Genomic DNA, 13,401 nt, shown 5'->3' on the forward strand with positions numbered 1-13,401 from the left:
CAGCACAAACATCAACGTGAACATGAATGTCAGCTTGAAACATGAACGCCAATGCAAACATCAATGAGAACATTAACGTGAACATGTACATGAACGTCTATATGAATTTTAACATGAACTTCAATGTAAAAATCAACGTGAAAAAGAAACTTCACATGAATGCCAACATAAACACTAGCGTGAACGTCAATATGAACACAAACGCCAATATCAACATCAATATAAACATCAATGTCACCGCCAACGTGATGGTAAAAGTGAACGTTAATGTCAATGTTAGAATCAACATAAACCTAAATGTTAGCATGAACGTACACATCCCGTGAACTTCGAAATCAATGTAGACGTGAACGTCAACATCAACGTGAACATGAACGTCAAAATGAAGTTCCACATAAATTTCAATTTAAACGTCAACGTGAATGCTTATGTTAATATAAATATGAATGTGAAGGTCAACGTTATTGTGAATGTAAACATGAACATGAACTTAAATATTTATGGTAAGATGAATGTCAACTTGAAAGTTAACTTCAACATCAACATAAATGTCAACGTCATGTGAATGTCAATATCAATTGAAACGTTCATATGAATGTGAATGTCAATGTCAACTTATATGTTCACATAAACATTAAAATGAACGTAAACTTGAACATCAATATGAATGTTAACATAAAACAGAAAGTTAACGTTCACATTAACATCAACGTAAACGTGAACTTATATATAAACGTCAATGAGAACGTAAACAAGAATGTTAACCAAAAATTCAGCGTGAAAGTCAACATGAACTTCAATATTAACATGAATGTTAATGTGAAGGCGATTTCAAGGTTTCTCCAAGTTTTCGTTGAAGGTGGCATTTGTATATTAACTTATACTTATGGTATGGGTTTCTCCCCTGGAGTCCTTTCTCCATGTCAACAATCTTTCTAACGATTCAAAGATCTTGAAAACTAAACTTGTCCCGTGTTCTCATCAAACTCACTAGTCCCTAGAATCCTTTTCGATTCAATGTTTAATAGGCTAGAGATAATGTATTTGTATGTGGTTCTGGTGATCTTATTTGTAATTTTTTTGAATTATGAATGTCTATTAACCTATGAAGTTGTGATCGTATAAAGTTAAGGGCTTAAAATGTGAATCGTCAATCGACGATGTGTTAGTTACACCATTAATTGTTTAAGTGTTGATGTGTTTGTCTTAATTTTTACATGTTGTTATTGTGCTATTATGAATATACTAAATTCATAAAATTTTAATATGATTTCGTGAAATATGTCTTAAAAATGTTTCCCTAAATTCATGAACTAAGATTGGTTAAAAGAATGTTACAATGCTAAGATGTGTCCAAAAATGTTATGTATGAAAATGATTAGGGTCTGTTGTGCATACCTACTATTAATGTGAATTGTTGATGATGTTGTGTTCGTTTAATGATAATATTATGATGTCCAAGATATTTGAAAACCTCATGCTTAAAGTTATGATATAAAGTTGGTTGGAAAGATCTCCATGAAATCACAAGTTTAATGAATGTTTGGTTTATGCCAATAAAATGGCTAACAATGTCTTGCCTAAAAGTTATATGTAATTGGATTACGCTATTGCTTTTAAATAATGATGGAAAAAATAGGCTAATGAAAATATCATAAAACTATAATTGAATCAATGTTTTGTCTGTGACAATAAATTGGCTATGAAGTCATTTCAAAATTTCTAGGCCAATAGTAAATTTACACCAATCTTATGTGCCCAATATAATGTAATGTCCAACTAATCATGACCAACACAACAAAATTAATCCATAACTACGGGTATACCAATAAATGGGACAACTCCAAACATACCCTATACTATCTCATATGAATAAAATGTTGGAATGTCAAATGAACAAGCACATCTAATGTAGTTGAATGAATCCATAACCAAGGGCATGAAATTCATTGGGAAAACGCCCAACATTCTCTAAAAGAATGAATATGAACATATGTAACTTATTAAAGGAAGTGCTCATCGTCCATAAACTATGAAATTAAGTTACTACACTAAAGTAAAGATGTAACGTGAGTTATAACATAATTAAAGGGGTATAAATTATGCAAGTAACAAGAATTGGGTGGTAAAGGAAGTGAGACAAGTCTTGCTTACACCTTAGCGACTATTTTAAAATAATACTCAGAAATGAAGGTGTTAGAATGTGTGAGACTAGTAGCATTAACACCTAAGGATGATATGTAAGGACAATTAACATTACATCAATGTAAAGTAAGAATGTTATGTTAGGAAAATCGAAATTTCACCAACGTAATGTAAAGATGACAAGTCCACAAAACAGTATGTAAATCTCAATCTAGAAGTAAGCTTCAATACTACTTGAGTCAATTCTAAAAGATAATGAAAGTGAGCACGGAAGTGATAGACTAGTTATGATAATGTGATTCGACGTGTAAGTGTCATTATACGAGGCTACCACTGAGGTGGATAACTAGTATCATGAAGTCTCTAGTCATCAAACTATGTCTAGTCAACATAGGAACTAGCTAGTGGTTTCCACCTAAGCGAGCTAGGTATGTTTTGTTTCACATTGGCTGGTTATTACACCTCTCTTCAGTGTGGGGAAGTCACCGGTTTTTATGTTCAGCTTACATGATCCATGTTGGTTAATGCTCACGATATATTCTTGGTTCATTATAGCCGTGAGCCAACTCTTTTCAGAGTAGAGTGAACACTTTAGATCGATTCACCTTAATAGTGGATCAACCATTATCGGTGTGGGACAGAAAACGGAATCCACGAGTAGCTTAAGTCATTATATTCATTAGTTCATTATGATACATTCACCACATAAAGTACATTCAACTAATGGTCTTGAAAAAGACCTTGGGACTCTCACTAACACCTTCAAAGACTATTGTGCAATGTCTAAATAGTGTCCCATACAATCATATAAACTTCATAGAAATTATCTAATGCTATTAGGTATCCCTATGATGAGAATAGGCAATAAAGAACATAGACCATGGTAGAAACTCAAGTAATTCGGAGTTCCAACCTACTCCGATGAGGGTATTCTACCAGCCAAGGGTAGAACTAGGACAAATCTCATGAAGGCACATGGTTAAGGAAGATGAAAGGAATGAATTTTAATCTAGTATCATATTTAACTATATCTACTCCCCTTACTATACTAACACGGTGCTAGCCTTTGTTCTCATAGAGTAATTAAAATTAAAGGTTCACATAAAAGGGTTACATAAAAAGTTCATAACCCAATCACATTTACCCTACAAAAGATGTCCTCTTATGGATTAATATGATGTCGTTCCAGCCAATAAACCTTAAGTCCATCATTCCTTTACTTGAAGTATACCATTACGACTTTCGACTTCAACATATAAAACCTTACAACTAGGTTAAAGGTTTCACATAAAGGGCCCTCTTAACATCGTTCAAAGTAACATATCATTAATTCATTCAAGACTAAGAGACTTTAGATTCCTCTGTCAAGCCACCACATATTCATATTCATATTCATACAAGCATCAAGTAAAGGACAGAAGTCAACAAAGACAAGACACCACATACTTCACTTGAACTCATATTTCTAGTAATTCTACAAGCACATAGGATTAACCATTATCATCTTTAAGTAATCCTACACACTATTATCCTACACACTACCATATCATCGTTAATATAACTATTTTACACTCATATAGTAAAGTAGGAAAAACCATGCATCAACCCTAAGAATACATGTAGAAGCACATAGACATAGTCTACATGATTTCCTATCATACATAGAAAGAATATTTACATTCACATTACTTCTCTAATATATAGATATACTCATACTTTACATTAATCAACTAAGAAAATCATCATAATACTTCATGTAGTGCCGCCAAGGCCATGATCATCATAATGATTAAAGTAACGCCGACAAGGTCACATCAATTCACATAGAACCGCCACCATAAGTGTACCAAACCAATCACAAAATAGTTGAAGTCTAATAACATTAAATAAAAGGAATTAGGGAAGCATACCCCCACTCCATCTTACCACATTGATTAAAAAGCTAAATCATACAATTCAATCTAATCAAGCCCTTACCTAAGGCCATAACCAATAATTCAATATAATTATATCAATAATCAATTAAACTAAGTCAATTAATTATCGACATATCAATATATTAACCTATATATCAATTCAATATAATTATTACATCATTATATAGACCACAAAAAATTAAATTAGGAATCATAAGCCTTAAGTCTATATCAATTAAATAGTCTTAGTAGACAAAAGATGAAATAATATTAAATACTTAATAGATTAAATTGAAACAGACTATAAACCAGTTAATCTAATCCATACATGAATAAAAACCCATAACAATCTACACATGAATTCATCTATGTCAAAGCATGATCACTTAACCCATATTTTGGTCAATTTGGATATTTGTGAAGATTAAGTATTCGTGGAGAATTTCGTTGGAAAACTTTAATTATACATCAATTTCATCATATATAAACGTTTCGAAACAAATTATTCAAGAACCAAGAATTATAGTAGAAATTTGACTTTTAAATCTTTTTGATATCTTTGAAAATCATCTTTGAAATTGGATCTAAGGTGATATAGATTTGGATGAACAACTCTCATATCTTTTTTGAAGAATCCAAAGTTATTTGAAGAAAAAACTTCATTGAAGAACCATCTTCACCTTGAACTCACATGGAGGTTTTTGGAGAATCTTATGGAGGGAATATGTTTTGTATTGGGTGTTAGCGCTATAATGAGAGTTTAATGACTTTTATTCTCTTAAAATATCGATAAACATTCAAAAAAACAGTCCAAACACTTATAGGGGCTTGGGTTCACCCTGATCCCGTCGATGGGGGTCACGTGGGTTGCTTTAGAGACTCCTCAATCTGTAGTAAACTTGGCTCCATCGATGAGACAAATCGACGGGCCATTGCCTAGTCGACCAGCCCTCATTTTGGTCATCGTTTGTCCACAACCTTGATGTATGGAACTTCAATGTTGGGGTCCTCCTTTAGGGTTGATGAACCCTCCTACTTTCTATATGTCTATGGTTGATGAAGAACCCCAAGAATTCATACATGAGGTCTACAAGATACTATATGCTATGAGGGTGTCTTAAAGTGAGAAGGTCTAGTTGGCCACATACCAACTCAATGATATGGATCAAACTTTTTATGTGCAATGGAGGGATAATAGGCCATTAAGGGGTGGTCCAGTTACTTGGGTGAACTTTAAGGTGGCTTTTGTAGATCTATTCTTCCCTAAAGAAACGGGGGAGGAAAAACAGGCGGAGTTCATCAATCTTCGGCAACGAGGAAGGAGTGTCAATGAGTAGTCTTTGGAACTCATTATGTTTTCTAAACATTCTCCTTCTTTGGTCTCTAATCCTAGAGATCAAATGAGCAATTTTGTGATGGGGGTGTTTGAGGACTTATAAAAGGAGTGCAAATCGGCTATTCTACATGACAAAGTTGAACATTTGTTGTCTTATGGTGTATGCATGAAGAGTTTAGGAGTCAAAGGCTAAGCGAAAGAGTAGGTATGCTAAGAGAGCGAGGTCATTTTATGGAGGTTCTTCCAAGAATAGGATTGAAATACAAGACAAGCCTAGATTTAAGAAGCAGGTTATCAATCAAGTCCCTTCAAATTCCCAAGAGTTACTGGTAATCGGGTGTTTAACCCTAAATTCAAGAAGTAAAAATTTTATGACTTGAATCTAGAAACCAGGAGAGACCGGCATCGTTAACCTCTCAGAGGTGGCAAACAAGCCTACTTGCGTTTTACATACTTTACTTAAGGTTAACTTTAGCGGAAAATTTTAAACTTTTTGTTCTTTAACATACTTGATAAACATTCATGACATTTAATAATTGTTCATAATCAACCTTCTAACTTTAAGAGATAATAAACTGAAAGAAATAGTTCAAAAATGACACCAATACAAAGTCTGAATAAAAACAGTAAAGAAATGCTAGTGGAACAGAGGAATGCTGAAAATTCACATATCTGCAATGACGATCATGTAGCTCTATCATCCACCTGTGCCTGCACATAAATAGTACAATTATATAGGGTTAGTACACAATTGTACTAAGTATGGGTATATGCACAAACCAAGGACCTGCATGAGAAAGAATAGCTCTTCCCTAACAACATGATTATGGGAAGTCAAGTAAGTGGACTTGTAGAATTTGGATTGTGACAGTTAGTGATCTTTCAAAATTTTGATTAGAAAAGTCCATGATCTACCCAATTTTTTATTAGCAAAGTCAGGCGATCAGAGTCACATGCATCGTCATAAATATCATATTGCACACATTAGATAACATATAACACATAGCTTCTTTAATACCATTCAATAAGATGCCATGAGACGTTGGAATCATGGACTTGATATTAAGACCTTACAAAATGAGGTCACAACATATGGGACCTCAAATAAGGAGCCTTCATTAACAAACATAGATTCTGCGTCATTCATTCATATGTACTTCATTTCATTTTGTTCATAGGTTAGAGTGGACAATAGCTTTACCTAGGGTGTAGTTTATTACTTTCATGGATTTTGCTATGAAATGATCAAGAATAACCGAATGTCATTAACCGTGTCTACCTCACATATTGATTACCCTATCCTAACACCTTTTGGTATCATTAATTTCATTATGTGCTTCATTTAAGGTTGGCCTCATTCATTCATTGGACACTTTAACTTTACCCAACATGGATAATGTAAGCATCATGAAATCCAGTGTCTCCCCCACACCAAAAGAGGTGGAATTACCAACCAAAGAGACCAAATAACATGCTAGCGTACATGGAAATTTACCCCGCCAGATACCTATATTGGTAGTATAAGTTCAAAGACTAGGAAATGTAAGGAAACCCATTCCTGGCAAGCGGGAAAGTCTCATCTCATGAGAGTTACGTGAACCTTCGGCCTTCCCAAAAGAAGGAATAACCTCTCAAGGCTAGTCTATCGGTGATCAGTATAAAGTTCATTACATTCATCTCATACGTCATGGAAGTTGTCTTCTAGTATGAAAACATCATAGCTCATTAGATTATTTCTCATGTCATCATTCGTATTGAGTGTGTTACGCTCAATACTTTCATTAGATTAATCATTGAGACTAGTCTCTTCATTATCTTACACTCTCACGGGTGAGTACGTATTGGTAGCATTTACATAGGCTCATTTGATATTGGTTTAATCATTTACATTAGCCTCATATCATGTGTCACCACATTCATCATCATTAGCACCTTTGTTTTTCATAGTCACTCACCTCTTATTACATGAATGTTTATATTATCAGATAACATTACACTTGGTCATTTGGTGTTTTTATACCCTTACCTAACCCTTCTAGGGTTTCATTTTTTCATTTTTCATTTCATCATTTCATAGTTCATCTCCTCATATACCAATGCACTTGGACATTTAGTGTATCTTACACTCATATTATTCCTCCTAGGGTTCATCATTTCACTGCATACATCTTAGCTACACTTACTTTTGAACATTTTATTTGTCTATACATACAACCCATGAGGCTTCATTCATAGTTTGTTAAGTGATTCTTACTTTCCTAAGATTATGTAGTACAAGAATTATGTATCTTGTATACATGACAAGATTTTGATTTTGATCAAAGTAGGTGGCATTATTCTTGCATATTTTGTTCCCGTATGACTTATGTATCAATACAGAAGTTTGGGCGAGGAAATCAAAGTTCAAATATCTTTGATACCATTTACCTTATTCTTTGTTTTTTTTAATCTCAATGACGTTGGGACTCTAGATTGAACCCCAACAGTAATAATATATCTTTAATTCTCTACTTGATTTTCTTGTAAAATTGGCTGAAGGGTTTTGGTTTCGAACCCTCACAACCTCTTTTTATATCTCATTAACATCACTTCGCCCATGTTTTCCCAAACCAAGAGGTTGTGGGATAAAACCCCCCACAGCCTCTTTGATTTTTATCATATAAGTCGATGGAATAGGGAGGTTCTGGGTTCAAACCCCCACCACGTCCTTATTTTAATTTAATTTCTCTAGGGGCTTGGGAGGTTGTGGGTTTGAATCCCACTCCCACCGTTTATTTGCTTAATTATATTTCTCCTCTTCCTCCTCCAGTTTGCGAGTTCGAATACCCCAGTCCCCTTTATTTTTTTTTACTTTTATTTATCGCGAATTCACAGTGGCCAGGTTCGATTCCCCTTAGCCACATGTTCTTTTTCCGTCCTCGCGAAACCAGTAGCAAGGTTCGATTCCTCTTAGCCCCATTTTCTTTTCCTTTTTTCTTCGTGAAACAAGTAGCTAAAGGATGAGTAGAAATGTTACAATCCTTGTGGCTTCACCTATGTAAAATGCGTTAATTTAAAGATTTCTCGATTAAGCTTTAGTCTAAAATAATATTGTCTAAATTCTTGAAATTTTAATCACTCTTCAACTCATTTTCATACACATTTTTACATGATTAATTCAAAGGGTGCATTCTTAAATTGTTTTGGTACATTTGTAGGATCATCTTTTGATAAGTTTATTTGGCTAAATGATTGTTATTCAATCAAAAATACTTCATTACAATGAACATAACATTTTATAACAATTTCACACATAAAATAGACATAATGATCTTGGTAATTCATATGTCTAACAATGAGCTCATTCACAGCCAAAGTTCACTGTCAGAGTGCACCCACACATATCTTTTTATTTGATCATACATTACATGTCATTTTCGTGATTTAACAAACATAAATATATTTATATTAAATACGAAAAAATCATATATGCCTAAATCTACCAGACACAAATACCCAACCTACAAAGTAATTTGGGAGCTAGAAACAAGGACTTGGAATGTGAAAACAACCTTAGTTTCAAAGTGAATATCTTGAATCGTAAAGGGACTCTTGGGAAATGGACCAAGATAGAAGAAACCCATACCTTTTGACATTTAATCCTCACACGACCTGCTATCCATAAGCCTTTCCAATCATATTCTACACCGAAACATTAACCCATTCTCGAGAAAATACCCCTTGCTTTTGCCTAACATTTTTGGTTACTTTGCTTTCTTAAAATTTTTGTGTTTGTTCTGAAAGTATGAAGAACATTTATTTTTAAATAGTTCTTGAGTTTTCTTTTGTTTTGAAGAACCTGAGAGAATGAGAGTTGAGATACGTGAAAGAGAGTTGAGTGACGTGAAAGAGATTTATTAGCATCATGAGTGTAAGTTTGAAATTTTAGTCAATGTAATGTTTAAATTAATTAATAAAAATGTGATTTATTTAGCTTAGGTGAAATGACCATTATTCCCTTACAAAAATTCAAATTATTAATCACCAATTAAATCCTTAAGTTGATGCTTATAATGGGGCTCGAACCCAAGTGACACCCGATTTGCGAAAATAGGTTACTTCGGGCCCCCTATCCAAACTGCTCTTTTTAATTAAATTAATTTATTTATTTATTAATTCGTAAGGATTATAATACTACCCTTTTGCTGGAAAACACCATTTTACCCCTCTACCCTCATAACTTAAAATTTCCTCTTTGAAGTACTGTAAAGAGTCTTTAGATTAAATCCTCATTTTTGGGGTAAGTTTTCTGATGTCTGGTTCTACACGTATAAATCCATGTGAACTTGCTCTAATCAAAGAAATATTTGACACATTAAGTATTTTTCCTATTCATTTAAAGGGTTGTTATAGAAAAGGTACTAACTAACCAAACGAGATGTCCACATATGGATGTGTGGTAAACATCACAATTGTAATTGCCTTAATGGGATGGATAATTGCTTTAGATATGTCCAGAGTGGTCAAAAAATGAGATATTGCCAAACTTTAACAGCCAAGACAAGGTCAGTGGTCAATCTCAAGCAAGTGGTTCTAGTGATGCTCCAAAGAAGAATCCTTCTATGATCTCCACTCTAGGTGTGAGTAAGATGTTTCTTCCGACGTGGTGATCGGTATGTTGAATGTTTTCTCAATGGATGTATATGCCTTACTTGATCCCACCGCTTCATTATCATTTATTACACCTCTAGTAGCTAAGAAGACTTATATTTTACCCGATATTGTGCATGACCTTTTATAGTGTCTACTCCGGTAGGTGAGTCGGGATTTGCAAAAGGGATGTATAGAAATAGTCCAATAATGTTTCCCAATATTTTTTCTTAAGTTTATCTAATAGAAATCAATATTCATCATTTTGATATTATATTGGGTATCATTTGGTTGGATGCTTGTTTTGCATCCATTGATTGTAGGACAAGAGTGGTAAGGTTTAACTTCCCAAATAAATACGTTGTTGAGCGGAAAGGGTAAAATTCTATACCTAGAGGTCAAATTATTTCATGTCTAAAAACATTCAAAATGATCTCACAAGGTTGTCTTTATCATTTTTTAAGAGTCCAAGATCTAGACAACAAAGTTCCTCCAGTTGAGTTGGTACCCGTAGTGAGTGAGTTTCTGTAGGTTTTCCCTAATGATCTTCCTAGTATTCCTCCATACGGGTAAATTTAAATTGATATTGATTTACTACAAGATAAAAATCCCATATTAATTCCTCCTTGCAGGATGGCTCTGGCCGAGTTGAAGGCTCAACTGAAGGATTTACTAGATAAGTGTTTTACAAGGCCTAGTATTTCTCGTGGGGTGCTTCTGTTTTTTTTTGTTAAGAACAAAGATGGGTACTTGAGAATGTGTATTCATTACCGCAAGCTTAACAAGGTCAATATTAAGAATAAGTAGCCTCTCCCTCGGATGGATGACTTCTTTGAAAAACATTAAGGGCTGAGTTGCTTTTAAAAAAATGACTTATGATCGTTGAATCAGGAACATAAGGTGAGATATAAGAATTTACCAAAGAAGGCCTTTCCAACTAGGTATGGGCACGATGAGTTCTTGGTCATGTCTTTCGGTGTAACGACCTGTTTAGTCGTTTTGAGCAACAAACTTCAATTCTGGAAAAACAGGCTAAGGCGACGGACGAAACGACGATCCGTCATGGGCACGACGGACCGTCGCAGGGTCTCGTTTCAAAACACTTAGAAAATCTGAAATTGGGTACTGAAAATCGACTCTCTGAACTTCGTGACGGAATGGCAGGACGGACCGTCACAGGCGTGACGGACCGTCATAGATTGTTCAGTTGAAATTGACTCTCTGACTCTTGCGACGACCTGCAGGACGGACCGTCGCAGGCACGACGGCCCGTCACAGGTTGCGCAAATCCCAGGCAGAATCGGATTTCCTTACACGTTTTAAGGGACGTTTTTGGACTACTCCTTCCTTAATTATAGATTTTGTGGGTTTATATTAATAACTCTAATTCTTGGGGGTTAAAAGAGGTAACCCTAAGTTAATTAGTGGGGTATTATTGCCATCTTTTACACTTAATTATATGTTAACTAGGGTAAAAGAAAAAGGGTTTGAATAAAGAAAATAGAGAGAACAAGGAGAGAGAGAAATTGATCGATCAAGAGGCAGAGGGAATATCAAAGCTTGGGAAATTGGTTGTTGATTCCAATTCTTCGGTAGAGGTAGGTTATGGTTTTCATGCTTTCATAAGTAAACTCTTAATAGTGAATGATATGTATTGGTAGTATTGTAAACCCTACTATATGCTTAATGGTATGTTTGCATGAATATGATTATGTGATTGTGATAAGATAAGCATGATGAAAATATTGAATCCCAAATCTTGAAAAGAAACTTTAATATACATTATTAATGATGATGCCTTGGTATAGAAGAAGGCTTGATGAATTAAAGTAATGGGATTCATGATGCCTTGGAATAGAGGAGGCTTGATGATTTACAGAATGATATTAGTGGATCGGAGTGTCACGTTCCGACAAATAGTATTAGTGGATCAGAGTGTCACGTTCCGACACATAGAATTAGGGGATCGGAGTGTCACGTACCGACACATGTAGGGGATCGGAGTGTGACGTTCTGAAACATGTAGGGGATCGGAGTGTCACGTACTGACACATAGTAGTAGGGGATCGGAGTGTCACGTACCGACACAAGAAGAGGAAAGATAATGAATCTTGAAAGATGATAATATACTCAACTAAATATACATAATTCCCAAATGAGTATGGTGTTGAGGCTTGAGCCCTCATGGATGAACTTGATGGTACTTATTGATGATTATAATACTTGTTGTGGCTACATGTTAAGTTTTGTAGTTGATTTACGATAATATTGATATATACTGTTCCTTATTTTGAGTTGGCCGATGATATCTACTCAGTACCCGTGTTTTGCACTGACCCCTACTTTTATGTTTTCTTCTTGTTATTTGTGGAGTGCAGCAAACGTGCCGTCATCTTCGACTCAACAGTAACTAAAGCCAGTCTTCGTCACACCGGATCTTCAGGGTGAGCTAACGCTTCTAGCTTGGACTGGATCTTCTCCTTCATGTCTTGATGCCTTGAACTTCCGGCATGGACTAGCTTCTTATGTAATTTTAGCTTCTTAGAAACTCTTAGAATTAGTAGTTTAATGTAGATGTTCTTGTGATGATGACTTCCAGGTTTTGGGAATAGTAGATGTTTAATATTGATAGTTATTGAATTTGTTTTTATTACTGAGTTTAAGTCTTCCGCATTACTTTCTGTTGTTATTACATTTAAATGTTAAGGTTTAGATTGGTTGGTTTGCTCACATAGGAGGGTAAGTGTGGGTGCCAGTCGTAACCCGGTTTGGGTCGTGACAAACTTGGTATCAGAGCATTAGGTTCGTTGGTCTCATCACACAAGAACAGGTCTAGTAGAGTCTTAAGGAACGGTAGGGGGACGCCTTTACTTTTCTTTGAGAGGCTATAAGACTTTAGGAAAATTTCACTCTTTCATTCTTTCTTTCGTGCTACTACTTGAGTCCAATTGGTATCTAGGTGATACGAATTCGTATCTGACCATCTTCACTCTCTTTCGCAGATGGTTAGAACTAGAGCAACGACTACGTCAACACTAACGCCGGCCAAACAAGAAACAACTTAGCCTGCCACTGGGGCTGTGGCTCGAGGAAGAACAGCGGCGAGGGGCCGTGGAAGAGGTCGTGGGAGGACGTCCTCTAGGGGAAGAGGACGAACACCTAGCCCATCTGATACTAGGGCAATGACTCCTCCCCCGACTGAGGAAGTAATAAGAGAAGGGGAGGATGGGGAAACTGAACAAGTGCAAAATGAGGAAATGCCATCCCAACCTACCCCGGAGATGATCAATCAGGTTCTAGCTTATCTTAGGGGGTTATCTGATCAAGGTCAGGCACCTCCAGTGTTTTCTGCGCCAACACCTCCGGTTTCAGAAG

This window comes from Solanum lycopersicum, chromosome 3, assembly GCF_036512215.1.
Source record: "Solanum lycopersicum chromosome 3, SLM_r2.1".
Classification (NCBI taxonomy): Eukaryota; Viridiplantae; Streptophyta; class Magnoliopsida; order Solanales; family Solanaceae; genus Solanum; species Solanum lycopersicum.